General features: G+C 42.0%; 1 protein-coding gene and 1 non-coding gene across 6 annotated transcripts in view; one reads left to right on the top strand and one right to left on the bottom strand.

Annotated features, from left to right (window-relative positions):
- Nucleotides 1-446: 446 nt before the first annotated feature.
- TRNAE-CUC (transfer RNA glutamic acid (anticodon CUC)) lies at nucleotides 447-518 on the bottom strand. Its single transcript has one exon. It is a non-coding gene; the product is annotated as a tRNA-Glu (tRNA).
- Nucleotides 519-616: 98 nt separating this feature from the next.
- Nucleotides 617-16,611, top strand: part of NCOA7 (nuclear receptor coactivator 7) — a 154,858-nt gene continuing 138,863 nt past the window's right edge. Inside the window, exons 1-2 of one of the 5 annotated variants that reach the window (XM_026504750.4) lie at nucleotides 617-770; nucleotides 922-1,571. The gene's annotated coding sequence lies outside the window, so the exon portion shown is untranslated. Of the gene's footprint in view, nucleotides 771-921; nucleotides 1,572-9,689; nucleotides 9,880-10,478; nucleotides 10,586-13,033; nucleotides 13,285-16,611 lie in introns of those variants that run through there. The other 4 variants (XM_057311067.1, XM_057311069.1, XM_057311066.1 and 1 more) reach the window with 4 other exon arrangements.

The raw sequence follows: 16,611 nt of genomic DNA, 5'->3' as shown, positions 1-16,611 counted from the left end.
CCTAGCTTCTTTAAGAAGACATGAACTGAAAGAGGAAGTGTCCCCCATTTCCCCACTCGCCACTCTCCTGACTGTCTTTCCTCTTCACCCACCTTCTTCTCCATCCAGGCCTCCCCCGCATGTCTCACAGGACGTCCACCTTTCACTGTTTCCTTCCAACTCTCCAGTCCCTATTTGGGTAAAGCGTCTTACCAGTGCTCCAGCAAGTGGGACCCAATGTTTACATTCTCTTCTGTGCCAACAACCCGCAGGTGCTTTGAAGAACAGGGAAATAACCTGATGCTGTACCTGGGTGGAAAAGAAGGAGTATTTTAAATCTTAGATTTAATAAAATTTAAAAAACGAATTCAACTTTTATGATCGAATAAAACAAATACGATTTTAAAACAGACCCAAAAAAAAGGTAAGAACTCAAGATTTTTCGGTGAGAGTGCCAAAAAGAGTTTTTCCCTGACCGGGAATCGAACCCGGGCCGCGGCGGTGAGAGCGCCGAATCCTAACCACTAGACCACCAGGGAAGCTGGAAGCCAGCGTCCGTGAAGCCTATTTGCCACGTTAAAAAAAATCTCTACGTAAACCTGACCAGTAGAAAGAGAGCTTGTTAGCTCTAAGCCCCACCCACTTCGGTCCTGTTTTGAGTCGCAGTCTCCAAAACTGAGGCAAAATTTGGGTGCTCCCAGGCCAGCACGAGGTGGCTCCTGGAGGGGGAAAGACCTGGACCCTCCAGATCCAATCCTCTTTCGAATGCCCTGCTAGAAAAGACTAATTACGTAATTCATTCTAATTATGTAACATAAATGTCTATACCCATACAAATGTTGGAGTACTGTCCGAAACTTGTCATTTGCTTTATTTTTTAATCATGTAGCCGCTCTTTCTGAATCTAACCTCTGTCTCTTTCTGCCTTTCCCTCTCACATAGATGTTAAGTCCCACTAAACCTGTACTAAATCTAAAATCGATAGTCAGCGGCGGAGAGCATTTCACATTGTAGGGCTGGGTGTGACACCGCCACGTCCCTGGCACACGGCGCCGGCTCTCTGACTGTGGGTGATGAAGGGCCCCGCGGCCTCTCACGACGCGATTATGTATCTATCGTGATGATCAGCTACTTATTGAGCCAGGCTACGGAAGCAGAGAGTTGCGGGGGACGTGCCTAGTGAAGCACTTCGGAAGGCATCTGCACTCGGATCCGAGGAAACCCTTCAAAGCCACTGCGTTTCCATTATCCTCATATTTTTTAAGCGTTGTTAACCGGGCAATTGCTTCACCTCTCCGCGTTCTGTGCGAGACACGGCCAGGAAATGATGCAATTATCAGAGGAATCAAGAAACCTTACGGCCCAGCCTCAATTCAGAAACCCTCGTGATAAATAGGAGCAGAAGGCAACAGGATGTAACTCCGCTTTGAAGTGCCAACCGTTCCAGTTGAACGAATGTAACCCAAGAGACCCAGCTCCGCTGCAAGATGGAAGGAGGCTTAAGTAAAACAGATATAAATTCGTAATGAACTTGCTCACAACCCCCGGCGCCACTGTGAGTTCCAGCGGCCATCCACCACCGGAGAATTTGGGTGAGCCTTCTTGTTTTCGACAACTCAGATTGTTTAGATTATTGGTAACATTTGTCTAAAATCGTTTTAATAATATGCAGGCAGGAAGATTAAACGGCTTTTCAAAGACTGATAAAGATGGAAAAATCACAAGAAATTCCTAAACTTAATTATATTTTAGATGGGACACACACTTCTTTCCTCTATCAAGCAATTCTTAGGAAATCAGGTTCAGTAGGTGGAGCTCTTTCCTCTGCGCTGCGGGTTACCACAGCTTAGTAGCAAAGGATCTGGTTTTGAATACAAAGACAAAGCAGATATTATTTTTAGAATAATTTTAATTTAAGTTTTAATAGGCTTAGTGACAGTATGCTACAAAAGGACAGAAAGGTACAGTGAACACCACCATCCCTTTCTTTTCCCCAGTCACTAATTTCTCCTTCCCAGAGGTAACCAGTGTTGTTTCTTCTGTATCCTAGAAACAGTCTATGCACAAACTAATATCTGTTTCTCTTTTTTTCCAGCTTTTTATCTTGAAAAATTCCAAACCTACAGAAAATTGCAAGTGTAGGAAAATGAACACACATATACCCTTCATCTGTGCTGTCCAATTTAGTAAGACCAGCCCCTGTGACTATTGTGCATTGAAATGCAGCTAGCATAAACTTAGATGTTCTACAAGTGATAACTGCCTACTGGATTTTTAAGCCGTAATATAGAAAAAAAAAGTAAAATATCTCAATAATTTTTACACTGAGTACATTTTTAAATTAGAAATATATTGGGTTGGGGCGCCTGGGTGGCTCTGTCGGTGGAGCATGGGACTCTTGATTTCAGCTGAGTTCATGATCTCAGGGTGGTGAGATCCAGCCCCTTGTCCTGCTCCACACTAGGTGTGGAGTCAGCTTGGGATTCTCTCTCTCTCCCTCTGCCCCTCACACCTCTCAGGTGCATGCTCGCTCTCTCTCTCTCTAAATAAAAAAATTTATTAAAGAAATATATTGGACTAAAATACTAAAATTTATTTCACTTTCTTTTCACTTTTAAGGTATCTACTAGACTATTTAAAATTATATATGTGCCTTGCACTATATTTCTATTTTACAATACTGATCTAGATTCACCAGTTGTTAATATTTTGCCATATTTGCTTTCTCTTCATCTTTCTTCTGAAGCATTTTGGGTAAATTGCAGACATCATAATACTTCACTTTCAAATACTTTATCCTATATTTCCTAAGAAAAAGCAAAACATAGAAAATAAAAATTTAATACAATATTATTATTTATTATACAGCTAAAAATCAAATGTTTCAATTGTCATAATAACACTTCTTACACTTTTTCTTTTTACCCAGGATCCACTCAAGGATTATACAAAGCATTTAGCTGTCATGTTTCTGTAGTATCTTTCCTTTATTCTGGAACAATTTCCCAATTTTTTTTTAACAATATTGATCTTTTTGAATAGTGAAGACAGTTGTTTCAGAACTGAATTTATCAATTCAGATAAATATCTCTTTTGACAAGAAAAGAACCTTAAGTGATGTGTCCTTCTCAGTGCATTACATCAGAATGTGCATAATGCTGATGTGTCACGTTATCTCTCATGGTCAATGTTGTAGGCAGAATAATGGCCCCCATGGGGATGTCCCTGTCCTAATCTCCAGAACACATGAATATGTTACTTCACATAGAAATAGGAACTTTGCAGATACAATGAAGGATTTTGAGACACAGGAAATTATCCTGTAGATTATCTGAGTGGGCCCAAAATTATCACAAGGGTCTTTATAAGTGAAGGAGAGAGGTAGGAGAGTTAGTGTCCCAGTGATGGGATCTGAGGAAAACCCAACCTACATATGCTGGCTGTGAAGGAGGAGGAAGGGGACCCTGAGCTGAGGAATGCAGGTGGCCTTGAAGCTGAAAAAGGCAAGGAAACTGATTCTTCCCTAGATTCTCCAGAAAGAAAATAGCCCTGCCAACACCTAGATTTTAGCCTAGTGAGACCCAGTGTCAGAATTCTGGATTATAGAACTGTAAGGTAACAAATTCGTGTTGTCTTAAGCCAATAAGTTTGTGCTAAGTTTTTACAGCAGTTATAGGAAACATACAGTCAATTTGAGCATTTGGTTAAGGTGTCCACCATACTTTGAGAATGTGTGAATCTTCTGTTCCTCAGCAAACTTTCACTCATGGACAATCTTTGCTTGAATTAGTTGTTACCATGGTGATTGCAAAATGGTGTTATTTTAATTTTATCATTCTCATGTAAACAACTTCCCGTTCTCTCCTTTCTCTTTTTATTCTCTATTTAATTTTTAAATATCAGTTTGGGCTCATACTCTTTTTCTGTTTTTATTCAATGTGTTATAATCCGTCACTGTCATTTTTCTTAATTGTCCCAAATTTGGCCAGAGGAGTCCTTTTAAGTTGGCCCCTGTATCCTTTTGATATGTCACCCTAATTTTTGAACACTTCTTTACCTCTGTCACCGGATGGTCCAGGCACACCCTGTACTTTATAGATTGACTTAGAGAGAATTAGGATCTTTATGCATAGATCTTTTCTTTTTTAAATATTTTGTTTTATTTTTACACAAAGAGGGACATACTCTACATATTTTTTCTAACTTTTTAAAATTAATATCTTTTAAAGGATGTCCATGCTTTACATAAAAAGTTTTCTCATTACTTTTGATAACTGCATAGTACTCCACTACTTAGATATTTTATTAAAGCAGTTTCATATTAGTCATTTAGATTATTTCCAATCTTTTGCTTTTACCAGAGTGCTAATATGAATAACTTGGCCCAACATAATTTAGCATTTAGTTTTTACAAACTTGCTTCAAAATGACTCAACTTATAGAGTGCCAATTTCTGATTTGAAAATGTTGTTATATATTGGAAGAAAATACATTGCATCTAATTCAAATTCACTTATAATTTATTGACAGTTTTATTTTTCAATTTGATTTCAGTCTGACTCAGCTATTCTTCTGTTCATTAATTTGTTCATTTGTTAAACAAATAATTATTGACTAATATATGTCAGGGACTGTATTAGGCACCAAAGACATCAAGATGAACAAAATGGGATTCTTGACCCTGAAGTTTAGTCTGGTGGGGTGCAAGTAAATACGGAATTACAGTAGAGTAGTGAACATTAAGAGGCATGTAGGACTATACTTTAATAAATTTATTTAATAGATTAAAAGTGTGCCACTCATCATGCATACTTTACTGATGGGAATGTAAAATGGCACAGCTACTCTGGAAAATAATTTGGCAGTTTCTTATAAAACTAAACATGCACTTACCATATGACCCCTCACTTGTACTCCTGGGAACTTATCCCAGAGAAATGAAAACTTATGTTCACACAAAATCTGTCCACAAATGTTTATAGCAGCTTTTTTGTAATAGCCCCAAACAGGAAACCACAGCAGTGTCCTTCAGTGGGTAAATGGTTAAACCGTGGTACATCTGTACCATGTAACACTTATCAAAAAAGGGAACAAACCATTGATGCACATAACAGCTTGGATGGATCCCAGGGGAATTATGAAAAAGCCAATCCAAAAGGTTACATACAGTATGATTCCTTTTATATATAGTTTTTTAAATTATAGAGATGAGAAGGGATTAGTGATTTGCAGCAATTGGAGATGTGGTGGGGAGGAAAATGGATGCAACTATAAGGGGCAGGTCATGGGAGCTTTGTGGTAATAGAACAGTCCTGTGTCTTATTGTGGTGGCCGAATAATCTGTACAGGGGCGCCTGGGTGACAGAGTGGTTAAGCGTCTGCCTTCAGCTCAGGGTGTGATCCCGGCATTATGGGATCAAGCCCCACATCAGGCTCCTCTGCTATGAGCCTGCTTCTTCTTCTCCCACTCCCCCTGCTTGTGTTCTCTCTCTCGCTGGCTGTCTCTCTCTGTTGAATAAATGAATAAAATCTTCAAAAAAAAAAAAGAATAATCTGTACAGGTGATAAAATTGCATAGGACACACAAACACTCACAAAGGAGTGTATGTAAAACTGATGAACTATAAATAAGCTTGAAAGATCATACCATGTCATTTTTCTGGTTTCGATATTGTACTGGAGTTACCCAGGATGCTACCATTGAGGGACAACTGGGGCAGTGGGGGTTGAGGGGGGAACCTGGGACTTCCTTATATGTTTTTTTGCAACTTTTTGTGAATCTATAATTATTTCCTTTGAAAAAAACCCTTTCCAGCTGATCGCACTGTAAATTTCTTTCATCTAATAAATCTAAGTAACAACTACCAGTTCAGTTTAGGGGTTCATTTCAGAATTTTAAATTATACCTTAGCTACAATGTCTTTGTACCAGCTTATTTGACTAAGTTTTCCAGAAAATGTAAAAAATACGTAATGAATTCTCAAGCTACTGAACAGATTTTTCAGCAGAAATAAGACAGCAGAAACTCTCCAAGAGCAGATAACTTCTTAATGAACTGTGAATAAAAGAAAAGGGCAAACTTATTGGGCTTGATCTACATAATCAGCCGTTAGTTCTCCGTGCTGATGGGCACCCAGACAGCAATCCATTTCTATAGATGTCAGTGTTTCTTTCTCAGTACACTCTGGCAGCCTCCTCCTTCCTAATGACAAGGAGATTTCTACCTCCTCCTTAGACTTTATAAATAACTGAGAGAAGCACTGAGCCTAGGCCCATCCACAAAGACCTATTTACATTTTTCTCAAAATTCAAGGGATATCTATGGTGTGATGGACCAACAATAGCAGCTGTAAAAATGAACCACTGCCTTCAACCACTGCCGTTCACTATTAAATAGTGAACTCAATTCTGTCCCTTTAGGTCCAAGATGGCTACCCACAGACTTCCACAGATGTCATTAGCATTTACCTCTTGTGTCTCAACTGACCTAAGTCAGGTGTGTGAAAGGAGGTGTTTCTGTGCCAGGAAGGGAAGGGTAGGTTTAACCACTAAAGGGTGAACTTTCTTGGTGCCAGTAGACTAAACTCATCACCCAATAACAAATCTCCTCTCCAACACCTTTATGGAGAAAACTTCCAAAGGAGTTTCGGGTGTTTCAGTGGTTGTGAGCTCATTGCTTATCCAAGGAGACTTCCATTCGGGCAAAGTATTAGAGCAGTATTTGCTGATGTTCCTGAAATTTTAGTTCAAGGAAAAGTGACCAGTGAGTGTTGTGCTTAAAAACAGACACACTAGGGGCACCTCGGTAGCTCAGTTGGTTGAGCACCTGACTCTTGATGTTGCTGAGGTCATGTTATCAGGGTCATAATATCAAGCCCCCACGTTGGGCTCAGCATGGATTCAGCTTAAGATTCTCTCCCTCTCCCCCTTTTCCTCCCCCACTCCCCTCTGTGGGCATACCCTCTCCCTCCCTAAAAAGACACACTAGCCACACTTCTTCATTACAAAATTATCTGTTTCTTATTTTGTTTTTCCTTTTTGTTTTTTATTTAAATTCAGTTAATTAACATATGATGTATTATTTGTTTCAGGGGTGTAGGTCTGTGATTCATCAGTCTTATATAATACCCAGTGCTCATTACAACACATACCCTTCCCAGTGTCCATCACCCAGTTACCACATTCCTCTACCCCTCTCCCTACAAAATTATCTTTAGATAGATATGTAAGAAAAATACTGCACACATTTGCAATAACAGTTGCTATCATTTGGTTATGTTTCCCAAAGCCTCAGCAGACTCTGGGCTGTGGCAGGGCTTGATCTCACAACACTGGGATCATGACCTGAGGTGAGATCAAGAATCAGAGGCTTGGGGCGCCTGGGTGGCACAGTGGTTAAGCGTCTGCCTTCGGCTCAGGGCGTGATCCTGGAGTTATGGGATTGAGCCCCACATCAGGCTCCTCCACTATGAGCCTGCTTCTTCCTCTCCCACTCCCCCTGCTGTGTTCCCTCTCTTGCTGGCTGTCTCTATCTCTGTTAAATAAATAAATAAAATCTTAAAAAAAAAAAAAAAAGAATCGGAGGCTTAACTGACTGACCCACTCAGGCACCCAAAGGATACAACTTTTAAGAAAGAAAACCTTTACTATATTAATGTATGAGTAATAGCTAACTTTTCTTGAAGGTCATATTCTAAGTCTAAGCATCATCCATGGATTTTGTCTAAGCATCATTTATGGATTACCTCATTTAATCCTTATATCCATCCTATAAAGTTGATACTATTTTCATCCCTCTTTTACAGATAAAGCAACAGCGGTTAAGCAACATATCCTAGGTCAGCACAGGTAGAGCTGTAATCTGAGGTCAGAGCCTGAATTCTTAGACGTTGCCATATTCTTAAAAAGTACACGTTCTAATGAGGTTCAATCTTCATTTCCCAAATTATTTTTATAAGATGTACTTCATCTTATCTCCCAATTAAAATTTCACCTTCTATTTAGAGTGGAGCTGTCCAGAATAATTTTTTTGTAATAACGGAAATGATCTATTCTGTATAAAAGAGTAGTCACTAGCCCTGTGTGGCTCTTCAGCACTTGAAGTGTGGCTAGTGGAATGAAAAAGTACATTTTTAATTTAAATTTAAGTGACCCTATGTGGCTGATGTTGGACAGCATATATCTACTAGAGGATAAGGAAATGATTTTATTTCTTCTGATTTCTCCAGGAAGACAAGGCTTGGGCAAATCAATAAATGCTGAATTAATGAGAAGGAACTAGTGAAGAATCTTTAAGGGGGAATTTTCTCTCCCTCTAAACTGGGGAGCAGAGATCTCTATTACACCATGACTTCCACTGTAATGCTATAATAAGCATATGTATGATACAGTATAGTCCTAGAGGAGTTCCTGAAGATAGGAAAGAGGATCCTTAAGTTACATTCAGTGTTTTTGAAAGGCTGACAAACATTTTATAATTGATGGTTACTACTTTGTAAATACATACTCAGTTCTCTTTGTCTAAAACAAAAGATCACTAGTTTCTTGACAAAACATGGGGTCTATATAAAGAAAAACAGAAGGGGTCTCTTGGTGGCAAAAGGATGGAAAGAGTCAAGGATTGCAACTCAATGAACGTTTCTACAAATGTCCTATAAACTGCATTCCAAGGCAGACTTCTTGATAAACATTGTTAGAGTAAGAAACTGCTAAATTCTCATTAAGTGACTCCATTCTGTCATGCATCATACACATACATAAACATTTCTATAATTGAGTTATTCTGAATTTGGGGCAAAGTGTCATGAATAATAATAGGTATCTTTTGAATATAAACTGGAGCTCTAAATTAGAGTCCTCGAAGTGGCCAAGTCATATGCCACTGTTCCTGACTCCTAAGCAGTTCAGCTCCTCTCAAGAAGTCTTAGCGATTTTATCAGTTTGTACTGCTATGGGACATGTCTTATCTTTGTCCATTTTTTAAAAAAATTAACCTTAGATTTCAGAATCATAAAAGCACTCATCAAGCGAGTGTGAGAATGGCTCAGTTTCTCTGGAGATCCCAAACAATGTTCTTTTGATTCGGTAAAATCAGCTCTTTGTATTTTAAGAGTCTAATTTTCCCTTGAAAATAATTTGCAAATAACACAATGCCTAAAGATGTAAACCGGAGGTCCAATTTTATTATGTTCCGTGCAGAATTGGGCAATTATTCCTTACCTTGCAAGATAGTGCAATGTGACCACTTGCAACTGAAATCCCAAAGCCACCACTGTTAAGTGCTTGGCTCCGCATTCCAGGAGAGGCTGTTCGAGCATAAGCAGCATCAACAACCCAGAGGAGGCCACTATCTAGTGTGCCTGTGTGTGTGGCCTCTGACATACCAGTGTTATCAGACCAGCTGCAGACTATGGCTTGACGGTTTTTTTCTGTGTGTAAGGGTAAACCTCAAGGCCAAATCCTCCTAGTCATCTTGCTGTGCTGGTCATGGGACCACAGCGGAAACAGCTTCCAAGAGGGGATGGGATCGCCAGCACTGCCCTGTTGCTGATGCAAATCCTCCCAACCAAGGCTCTCTCAGGTCTCTGCCAAGAGTCGGCCTGGAGAACCCAATTGCTAATTCCGTACTGCTGTATTGATTCACTTTGGCAGCATCCGGGATGCTGTACCAGGGTCGGGAGCGGGAGGGGAGGAGATGGTGGGCCCCTTTGCGAAACATAACGCCGGAAAGGACAGAAGGATGGATTTATTGTGGCCAGTGGTCCCCAAGCTGGAAGGAAACTCGAGGCTTTGAGACTCGGGGAGACGCTTTATAACTCCAGCTCAGCTCTCAAAGCCTCACTCCCCACGAAGAGTGGTGGCCACGGCGGGCCAGCTGTAGGGGATGCGGCCCGGGCCGAGGTAAGAAGACCCTCCAAGGCTCCACCGCCCGGCGTCCAGCCGCCCGGGTAGCAGTGAGCTCCCACTTGGAGGCGTCACAATGGGCCGAGGCCTGCGGAGGCCGCGCGCGCAGCTCTCCGGGGCGGAGCCGCCGGGCCGGGGCTGGGACAGTGTCAGGGCAGCGGAGGCTGCGGCAGCCGGGGGTGGCGGGGGTGCCCAGCCTTCCAGCTCGGAGGTCGCCGGGGCTGGGAGGATGCCGCAGCCCGAGTCGCCGAGCCCGGCCGCGGAGCTTCCTGGCCCCCGCCGCTGCGGAGGGGCGCAGAGCGTGGCGCGGCCCGGGCGGAGCTAGAGGCGGGCGTCTGCACCGCGTCGCGCCACCCGCAGTTCCCCGCCTCCCGCCGGGCCCGCGAGCCTGTCGCGGCCGATGCCCTGACCGCGGGCGCAGCTGCAGGGTTGGCAGGGTGCCGCGCCCGGGGAGAGGCTTGAGGAGTCCTGGCGGCGCCCGAGTCCACCAGCTCCGGACGCCAGTCCCCGGGGGCACGCGCCTCGGTGCTCCTCCCTCCCGCCCCTGCTCCTCCTCGCCGCACGAACCTCCCCCGACCCCTCCTTCCACCCACCCTAGAGGATGCGCTCCCCCGCGCCGAGCAGCAGAGGCCACCGCTCCCAGAAATGCGTGCGCCCGATCCCCTTCTCCCGGACCCGAGGAGCCGGCGCCCCCGCCCTGTAGGTAGGTGGGTGAGGCGCGGACCAGCCCTCGCCGCCGGCCGCAGCTGATGCTGCCGCTGGGGAGAGGCGGGGGTCGGGGCCAGGACCCGCCAAACTTGCCTCCCGCCCGGGCTCGGCAGAGCGCTCGGAGGTGTGCTAATGGCGCTGGGCGCAGCCCCTGTTAACCTGACAACCTCTTCTGGAGCTCGGAAGGCCGAGCGGTGGCGAAGGGGAGCTTGACCCTACCCCACCCGCCCCCCTCCGGGACCGGTGGGCTGCGCGCGGCGGGCGGGGGTGGGGAGGACCGGTGGGCTAGTGGCTTTTTTGGGGGCCGGGGTGTGGGGGAGGGAGGAGTACCGTTGGATTCTCAGCAGCTCAGGTAGAAATATGTCACCGTAATGTTTCGGCTGAATGAGCAGATGCGTTCTTCCTGTTTTAGCTAAACGTGTAGCCACGCAAAGCGTTATTTTAGCAGCACGTAGAAGTAGCCGGGGATTTTTGTATTTTTTGGAACTGGCTGTCTGGTGTGCACAGTTGATGGCTCAGTCCCTTACAGGCAACATTTTAGGGCCAGTTAGGGAAGGTCCTTCTAGACGTCAGATTTTCCCGGAGGTAGATGAGGCTGGGGTATTGTGGTGCTGCCTACTCAGGAACCTCCTGATTTCGTGAAGGGATGTGTTTTAAGAGTGGCAAGTTTGATACAGGTGTCGGGAGTTGAGAATCTGCTGGAAGGATGCACCCAGGCGGCCAGCAGAGGCAGCCTTGGGCGCAGCCTAGCTTCCAACTAGGTGTTATGGTTTGTATTTTTGAGAAGCTCGTTTATGAATTCTTTCTTTCCCCCCCAGTTGTGAAGTTCATACATCAGGGCTTTGGACAAGATTATCTCTTCACGGGCTTTTTTTTTTGTTTTTTAATTTCATATTAAGCAAGAAGGTTTAGAGTTTTGTAAAGTAGATCATTGTGAACTCCAATTTTATATTAACGTATTAAGGTTCTTTGGAAAATGAACCAGTGTCAGCTCCGGGAGGACAGAGTCTTGTTCAGTTCTGTAATCCTCGGCGTCCGATGCATGATGGTTGCTCGTTAGTTATTTGTTGAGTGAACTGTGTTTCAGGCTTCATCTAAAGACAGTTTAGGATTACAGTGTATTTGTCCTCTGGCTTTTGAAATTTAACTGGAGTTTAGAAATTGCCTGTTTATGGAAAGTGTCAAATTGTTTTAACGTTTAAGTATGAATTTGGGCATTCTTAGGAGCACATGCTGTCCTTTTTTAAATTGTGTTATTAAATGAAGTAATTCTCCTCAGCCCCTAATATAAGTGCATTTCATGTCTGAGCTTGCAGATTTTCTAGTCTTGTTGGCAATCAAACATATTTCTATTAAACTCTCAAACACAATTTCAAAAATACAATTCATGTTTACAAGAAAATTCTTTGTTACTCTAGAGGTAACAGTGTTTCGATTAATAAGTGACATATTAAATCCATTTAGGCTTGAGTTGGAGATGATCTAATTATAATGTATTTTATTACAGATAAAGGTAAAAATAAAGCACTTAGGGGTGTCCGTGGTTCCTAAGTGATTCAAAATACATGGTATAGAGATGTATTTTCAGTTGTACAGGTTTTCCTTAGTATATAAGCATATCAATTTCCAGATTTGACAATTTGCATGCGTTGGTGATGTAGTGGTGAGCATAGCTGCCTTCCACATTTCACAATTTGGAAATCAGGGTTTTGGAAGATTCAGTGCCTTTTTGCTTATAAATTTTATGTTATCTTGGAAGAATCGAGGATGACTGCATCATATTTCATTTGCTTTATTTTTGCACTGTTTCCTGTTTTGATTTTGTTTTTATTTTCCTGTTACGTAAGCTTTATGAATCAGTATTAACCTCTTTTCAATAACTTTGTTTAACACACTTATCTGGGAATGGTCCAGTCTTTTCTTTCTTTTTTTCTTTACTTTTTTGGTCATTTTATTATTATTTTTAAGATTTTAAGTGATCTCTACACCCCACATGGGGCTTGAACTCACACCCCCAAGATCAAGAGTCACATGCTCCACAGACTGAACCAGCCAGGCACCCCTTTTTACTCATTTTAATACCTCGCTGCTATTACCCCAAAGATGTATTTCATGAAACAACAGTAAACCATAGTTTATTACTATTGCCTCTCCAGCCTACTTGGGCTTTTTCCTAGATGGTGAGGAAATCACACTTTTATGTAAAAGGTGGTAAGTAAGATTGGAGGAACCAACAGTGGGAGGGAACATATGAAAAATACTATGATTTATTAAAATGAAGCAAAAGTCTTCCCCGCAAGAAAGATAATTACATTTTATACATCTTACATTTATAATCAAGAATATATGAGCAGTTAATTCACATTGTTTTTACTTGTTCACTTCAATTTCCCAAAAGAGCCCTACCCTGTGGTTACAGTAAACTCTTTTTACTTTGTTGCAGATAATAAACACTTATTTGTTCATTTGACAAATAGAAATTGAGTACTTAGGCTGTGCTGACACTCTTGGCCTTGAAACCAGTCAAGTAAGAGCCAGTTTTTAATCTCAATGGGAGAGGCATTTTTCTGTGTGTGTCCTGCATCCAAGTACGCAATGCCTCTGTGATTGGATGACTCAGGATCAGGGCCCGGTCTGGTGAGCCCCCAACACCCTGCCTCCATATGCACCACTGGAATGCAATTCTAAGACCAGGTATAGTTTCTCCTGTCTTTCTGTATCTTTCCTAAGGTTTTGTTGCTAAGACCTCTATACCTTCCTTGCTAAACGTTATTTACAGTCCTTTTTTTTTTTTTAATCCCAAGTCTTTTTTTTTTTTTTATCCCAGCCCATAATTTTTGTTGTTCTTTATATCCAATGGGATCCACTCAGTTTACATATGTTAGAACCAAAATTGTTATGGTTGCAGAGTATGAAAAAGAAAATTTGTATGACCTTGAATTTCAAATATGGGAGGTGGTGGTTGGAGAACAATTGTCTGCTAACCTCCCCTGAACAATGGCATCGAATGCCTTTATTTCTGTATATGCTAGAGAATATCAGTTGTCAGCTCATAAATTTGATCGGAATCTTAATTGAGAGAAATGACGGTTCTAGAAGGTTGGAGGAATAAAGGCCATAAAGTCCACCCATTCCATTCCAATTCTAGATGTTAGACCAGGAGTCTAGCCAAATTTTCAGAAATGATGTACTTGGTGACCTTGTTTTGCATCTTTTGCTCCCCTACCTGCCCCCGCACCCCCAATTGTGCACACGAGGAGGGATTCTACTCCTAACAGTAGTCACAAGGAACCTACTGTTAGGTTACTTAAGAGATGTGGTAACCAAGATCATCATTCGTTTTGCAACTCTTGTGTGAAGACCCAGGCAAGTTCCATTTAGCGATAGAGGCCAGAGAAAGGCTTTACTTGCCCTGCACAGATGTTGTGTGCCTTTTTTTCATCATGCAAAACTAGCATCAGATAATTGATTATATTTCCCTTTCTGATTTGGCAACTAGCAAATGCAGAATCAAATTTGCAACTCGATTTTAATAACCCTATAAAAGCCTATGACCTAATATTGATGTTCTAACTTTCCCTTTGGTATTGAGCTTCTGTTCTACCTTGTTTTTCTTGATTTTGATTTTTATCTAATTATATTTTCCCACTTTATTGCATTTATTATTTAAAGCTGACTCATACCCTTTGTGAAATAAGGCAAAACGTAATTCATAAAACCAAATGAAAACATTCACAGAATTGATCTCTGGACACATATGTTTTTGGTTAGCAAGTTTAATCGATTCCATTAAATATGTTTTGAACAAGTATTGCAAGTTTAGTATATTTGAGGTTATATATCCAAATGGAAAATAGTGTTCCCTCATTTAGCAAAACTAAATTCCACTTATGTATACTTGAGCTTATATAGCCAAATGGAAAACAATGTTCCATAGTTTTGCAAAACTGAATTCCATTTATTTTGTATTATTAAATTTATGTCCACTTACCACCAATTTAAAATTGGTCAAACCATTGAATTTTAAGTCAATTATTTCTGGAATCTACCTTATGTGCTTTGTTAGGCTGAATAGAAGATTCATTCCGTATAATTTTTAAAAAGTCATTTTTAGCCAAGGGGCTAGCCTGAACTAGCTTAACACTCACCACGCCAAACCTCAAATCTGACCTCTTTCGTATCAGTAGTTTATTTGATTCATCTTTGTTTTAATGGATCAGATGAACTGAGTCTTCTTTGTACCTCGTTTATTTATCATAAAATAAAAAGATCAAGCTCAGTTAATTGACCAAACTTTGATTCTGGTGTTTTGACAAGTGCTTGTTAAGTTGGTTGAATTTAACCAGGTAGTTACTTACATTTATATGATGTCAAGTCAGTTTGATAATGTTTTCACCCAGGTGAACAGAGAGATTGGCTCTTCTTAAGGTTCAGTCATGGGTGTGGTCCAGGAGCCTTTGGGGCAAAAATAATCTAAATTCAAAAGTGCAACGTGAAACCTTAGAGTTGTTTGAGGGATGTGGGCAAATTTTTACATAGAAGCATTTCATTTCAATAATGTCTATGTCTTCTTTAAAATTTATTTTTGTGGCAGGTAATACCTTCGTGTGATTCAATAGGTACAAATGGGTATATAATAAAAGGACTCTCGCATCCCCTTTCCCCAGTTATGTGCTTCCCTATCCACGGGCAACCAGTGCTGCCCCTTAACTGGGAATCCTCTGGTGACTTTTTATGCGTATGCAAGCAAGTACGAACATTCGGCCTGCTCCTTTTATCTCCTAACCATTTCTCGAATTCCCTTCTCTCCATTCCCACTGCCCTCGTTTGGCTGCTCAGATGCTTTGGACGGTTGCCTGCATTTGACTTTCTGCGACGTTTCAGCTCTCCACTTTTCAGCCAGTCTTCCTTCTCAGCTTTCCTCTGCGGACCATCCTACACAGGAAGGAGTCTGCCAGAGATCGTAGTGGTCTCTGGGGCTCTGAGGAATTCGTCTGTTGCCCCGTACCTCCCTGTCATGCATTTGGCCTGCAGTTATTCTGGACCCCCACCCCACCCCACCCCTGCCCCAAACTATGGACCCTTTATAAAAATCTGATGGAAGTTCACAGTCTCATCACACACCACACACCATTTGCCTGCCCATCCTTGTGTATGGACCCAAGTTAAGAATCTCTGCGGTCACACAAAACTGCTTGTCACTTATTTTTTTAATTTTTTTTATTTTTAAAAGATTTTATTTATTTATTCGACAGAGAGAGACAGCCAGCGAGAGAGGGAACACAAGCAGGGGGAGTGGGAGAGGAAGAAGCAGGCTCATAGCGGAAGAGCCTGATGTGGGACTCGATCCTGTAACGCCGGGATCACGCCCTGAGCTGAAGGCAGACGATTAACCGCTGTGCCACCCAGGCACCCCCTGCTTGTCACTTTTTGCACGTGCATGGCATATGACTTTCCTTCTCCGTGCTGTTGTTCCCTCTGCTTGGAACACACTGTGCTCCCATTTTCCTTAGCAAGCCACACTCAGTTCTGGTGTCTTCTCTAGGGGCCATTGTTAGTTGAGATTCCCATAAACTCATGGAGACTTCCTCATGTAAGTTAGTGCCCCACATCAGTCTCCATACTGGGAATAAGCATTTCTCATAAACAGCAAAATTGCTTTTCTAGTAGAAATTAACTGTGATTTTGGATAGCATGCTAAGATTGGTTTAAAAAAAAAAAAAACCCAAAAAAGTCCAGGTTGAAGCTTTTGTTTAACTGTTCATCCCTCTTCTACTCTTTCCCCCAGCCCCCCAGGAGAATACATACCCGTATCATTTTCTCTAGCATCCTGCCTTCTCTAATTCTCTCTCAAACATTGTGTTAACACTCATTCAAAATAACTTTCACGTTTATTATGGCCCTCTTCTCGGAGAGTGTCTTTATGCCTCCGTCCTTGGGTTTGCCTCTGTAATTGATACAAAGTGGCAAGAGCTTCCAAATAGGGTGCCATTAAACGTTGACCCTGACAGTTGACATGAA

Source organism: Ursus arctos, unplaced genomic scaffold (assembly GCF_023065955.2).
Source record: "Ursus arctos isolate Adak ecotype North America unplaced genomic scaffold, UrsArc2.0 scaffold_13, whole genome shotgun sequence".
Lineage (NCBI taxonomy): Eukaryota > Metazoa > Chordata > Mammalia > Carnivora > Ursidae > Ursus > Ursus arctos.
The sequence above is the reverse complement of the archived record's forward strand: the minus strand, read 5'-3'. Positions and strand labels throughout refer to the sequence as shown.